The following is a 5,023-nucleotide window of genomic DNA, read 5'->3' as shown; positions in this document are numbered from 1 at the left end:
AGATGGTATTGAGATACTCAGAGAGATCCATGCAGGGGACTGCGGGCATCATGCCGCCCCCAGGTCACTCGTTGCAAAAGCCTTTCGGCTTGGGTTTTACTGGCTCACAGCTAAAGAAGATGCTGACAAGCTGGTAAAGACCTGCCGAGGTTGTCAGTACTACGCTACTCAACCAAACGCTCCAGCCCAAGAGCTGAAGACCATCCCTATCACCTGGCCATTTGCGGTCTGGGGGCTCGATATGGTTGGTAAACTAAAGAAATCATCTCCTGGCGGTTTTGAATACCTCCTGGTCGCTGTTGACAGGTTCAGTAAGTGGATCGAGGCAAAGCCAGTGAGAAAAGTCGATGGTGCTGCGGCACTAAAATTCATCTGCAGCCTCGTTGTGAGATACGGCATCCCACATAGCATAATCACTGATAATGGCACAAACTTTGCACAGGGAGAATTGAAGGATTATTGTGATGACGTAGGAATCAGGCTTGACCTTCCGACATCATCCACGATTCCCCACGAGTTTCCGCCTATAATGAAGAAACTGGTGACGAGGCCAGACAGCTATCTGTGGACCTGATAGAAGAAGCTCGGAATTTAGCTGACCAACGCTCCACCATATACCAACAGAAGCTCCGACGCTATCATAGCCGTCGAGTCCGGAATTGTTCATTCATGGCCGGAGACTTGGTCCTCCGCCTTCGTCAGGTGAAAGACCATAAGCTGCAATCTCCATGGGAAGGACCCTTTGTCGTTAGCAAAGTACTCCACAATGGATCATACTACCTTGTTGATTTCCGGGAGTTAAAAGACAGACCAGCTAATTGGCACCGGAAACGCAAGAGAGAGGATCCGGACGACATCTACGATGAAACAGATCGCCCTTGGAACATTGCACAGCTATGTCCTTTCCACACTTAAATTTTTCCGAGTTACATACTCTGTAATAGTTATACATGATCAATGAAATAAAGCTTTTGGTTCACTCTTCGAGTCTTTTACCTCCTTTAATTATTCATTTTTAGATCATGTATGTTTTCCAACTAAACCCGCAGAGCTGGATATTTCCGCCTAGGCGTGTATGAAAGTTGTGATTTTTCAAAATTCGTCCTTTAGGACGTAAGCTTAAGTTTTCTGGTGGAAATATTTTCTGTTGCAAACTCGTGGATTCCTAGTAGCGATTTCCGGCACCTTGGTTGGGGGCTTGTTTCCGCGGTTATTGACGGATTGCCATTGGGCTTCGTCGCCGCTGGCGAGCATTTCCAGCTACAGGTCTTCCGGCTCGCGGAAGGTCAAATGAGTAAGCCGAAAAACATAGAAATCAGCACTTGCTTTCCAACAAAACAAAACATGCAAATAATACTAACGGATAGCAGGATAAGTTGTTTCCGCCCATGCATACGTGTTTCGTCCCTAACTACTTAAGAATTTAAAGTTATATTACAAACCGTCTCGGGGCCAAAATGATGCATTGTTTTTCGATCTTTTCCGCAGGAACAAGTCTTTACTTCTCCTTAGCCGGAGAAGTTTCCGCATTGACATCAGCCTCCGGAGCTTCTTTCTCTGCTTCCTTGGCGGGAGAGGAGACATCTTCGTCGTCTTCTTCTTCATCTGCAGCCGGAGTTGCAGCATCACCTCGGTCCTTGGAGCTTGTCCAGGTATACTGGCTTCCGGATTGGGTAGGTTTGGCTTCCGCCTCGCGCTCCTTGAGAAGCTCAGCTTCAAGGGGCTCGTCGGCAGGAAGAACTACCTTATCATAGAATTCATCATGGCAAATCCTCCGGGCAATGCGAGTGTCGTAGCCACTCACTGCATCCAGCAGCGCGTTGACGTCCGCGTCCGGAGGAACACCAGCAGTTACTTGATCAAGATTTAGCTCCGGGTTGTGCGCCAAGCACATGGCCAAGGACATGGCAGCTGCGCCCCGTGCCGAAGAAGCTTGCAGATCCACCACCAGCTCCGGAAGCACATCCATCCTCTTGATGAGCTTGCGCACATCACAAGTTCGGCTCTTCTTGATATTTAGGTTGTGGCAGATCTTCCTGGAGGCGGAGATGAGGTCTTTGCAATCTTCTCCGGCTAGCTGCAGTAGATCATCGCGCGGGAACTGGCTCCGATGTTCTTCATTATACCCAAGCGGATCTGGAGGACGCAATTTTTTGATAAGTATAACAAATTAAGCACAACATATGCACTACTCTATGAGCTTCGAGGACATACCCATAAAGTCGGAGTTCAGCAGGTCCCAGCAATTCTCCGCTGTCTCCATGTATTTCCGGAGTCCCCCCAGCTCCTTTTGCTTCTCCTTGATGGTTTCACTGTCAGTTTTCCTCTTGAGTTGGAATTCGCCCTCTTTGCGGATAAGCTCCGAGCTTTTCTCAGCAAGCTTTTTCTCCGTCTCGGCAAGTTTTGCCTCAAGAGTCTTCTAGGAGGCGCGCATAGTCTCCAGCTCGGAGGAGGCTGCAGCGAGGGACGAGGATGCACCTACTCAAAAGATATGTAAACATCAAATTTGAGATGCGGAGCATAACCTACAGGCAAAAGAGAGTCGGAAACTAACCTTGAGCTTCTGACAACTGCTTCTTCAGATCCGCATTCTCCTCTTTGAAATGTTGGATTTTTTCCGCCTGGCTGAGGGTAACGCGGCGCTGCAGAGCAATGTTTTTATGCAGCTCAAAATGCAGAGCTTGCTGTTCCTGAAAATTCAGTCAGTGCAGGAGTAAGATCCACAAGTTTTTTATGGTTTAGTCTTTCTAAAAGCATTATTGCCGGAAATCTTTCCGCCATAATGCGGGACCCGAGTTTTACGAACTCGTCGAGTAAAACAAGGAAGTCCACACATATCCTCCTCGTCTACTTCCGGTGAGTGTCGCCGTTCTCTCCTTTCTTGTCGCGCTCTATCGACTCGCGCTTGTGTTGCTGTATCTCTCGCAGTTCCCGTTCTTGGAGTATCTTGTACTATCACGGTGGGTCGTGGACTATTTTGCCTTGGAGCACCTTCGGGAGGTGTACTTGTGCCTACGAACGTTGTTCCCATTACTCCAACTCCTGCCATGGCCATATTGTACAACGCTTCTCTCGGATCTCCCGGAGGTGGCTTGGATGCTAGTATATAAGCTTGAGTCGCCATGTAACCGGCTTTCGGTGTTTTTGGGATAATATTTCTCCTTGTGTCTATCGACATAAAGGACATGTTGAGGTTTTGGACAGGTGCTCCCTCTCACCCTCGGGTACATTGTGCAGCCGAGATCTTCCTCTATTACGAGCTGCCCTGTGACTATCTCCCGAGGTTCCTGATTGTCGGCTTAGCTCAGCTCTTCGCCTGCTTGACGCGGAAGCTGCCGCCTTTCTCTGCTCCAGTATTTCCCTTTGTTTCTCCAATTCTCGACCAGCACGCGCGAGCCTATATTGATATGCCTGCAACTCCTCCACCATAGCGGCGGTAGTCAACGGATGTGTACCGTTCAAAGCTGCTGTCGCTCTATCCCAAGCTGCTTGCGGTAGTTGTAACTTCTGGCGTGGTGTGGTCCCGATATACTTAGTGCCTAAACCTCGCGTAAGATCAGCGGGATCGATGTATGAATTTCCCAAGTCATCGAAAGCCTCTGATGTTTGATTCTCCGAACGACTGGACTCGCCGATCACGTAAACTTGATGGTATGTTGGCTTTGAGTAATTCTCCTCTGGGTCGGTGACACCATCGTAACGATCGGCGAAGACCTCCCGAATAAGAGTAGATTTGTCGATGAAGCTGAGGTTGTCGACGCTTTCTGAGTTGCTGTCCAGATCGGAATCCGTGAATGACTCAAACGACATCCCGCCGAAGAGGTTGGCGAGATCTTCGTTAGCGGTGGGCTTCATGCTGTCTGTCGAAGAGGTTTCGCCGCTGCTCGACTTGGTTGTCGATGATGATCTCGAGGAACTAGGACCAACCGCTAACGGTCCCGAACGGATCGGTGCCGCTGAACGATGCGATCCTTCTCTCTGACGCGAAAGTAGAAGCTCCCGAACTTCATCTCCATTGGCTCTTCCAAATCGGCATATGCATCCAAACGGGCGGGAGGGTGAGGAACAAAATCAACGAGACCAGTTTCGATCTGTTTACCTCGATCCATCGCATTGCTTGCCACAGAAGATGTCGACGATGTTGAACGTGCCATCGAAATCAGCTCCTTGTCGCCTCTAGTCCCCACAGACGGCGCCAATTGACAAAGTATCGACTTGTCAATGCCTACGGATTGTAGACTAGGGTTTCGAGGAAAGTAGAGGGCAAGTAGATCTCGAAGGTTCAGCCGGAAAACTACTCGATTGCTAGAAAAACAAGGGTTATGTTGACAATGATTTCGACGCTTTCTCCCTCGACTCCCCCTTATATAGGAGGTGGAGCCGAGGGTTTCGTATTACACAAGTTACAAAGTCCGGGACACTCTTTGAGTTCGACCCGTAAAGTTACAAATCTCTCTATTCCTAATCCATCTCTTCCTGCCATAATCGATGTTTTAGTAGGCTTCTGGACTTCGTATTCTTCGGGTTATGGGCCTTCAATAAACCCTGGGTACTATCTTCGGCAGGCCCATTGGGGATGCCTATGTCACTTGGGTCCCATCCCTCTGTACCTAGAGGGAGTCCTCGCGCCCTCAGGTCGTTCTCCATCTTCTCCCACTTAGGCTCCGAAAAGCGGTATCCTCCTAGCCCCATAATATGATTGTACGTTTTCTTAGCCGCATTTTCCTTATTTTTTTCCGATATGGCCTTGAAATGCTCCGATTGCTTTTGCTTCCCAAATTCGGGCCAATCATCTTTCAGCTTCTCATATTGTCCATTGAAATCCGGAGTCTTGTTCTGGGAGACATAATCACGGGCTAAATTTTTCTTGAAGTTCCGGAATGCTTCGGCCATCTTCTAAAGAGCGAACTCTTTGACTAGCCTCCTCCTCTCACGTCCACCCGGAATCTCGTTACCCTCTTCATCGCGTTTGTGAATTCCGGAGGTAGAATGAAACGTTCCATAAGCTTTCTCCAGCAATCCT

Source organism: Lolium rigidum, chromosome 1 (assembly GCF_022539505.1).
Source record: "Lolium rigidum isolate FL_2022 chromosome 1, APGP_CSIRO_Lrig_0.1, whole genome shotgun sequence".
In the NCBI taxonomy this organism is placed as follows: Eukaryota; Viridiplantae; Streptophyta; class Magnoliopsida; order Poales; family Poaceae; genus Lolium; species Lolium rigidum.
The sequence above is the reverse complement of the archived record's forward strand: the minus strand, read 5'-3'. Positions refer to the sequence as shown.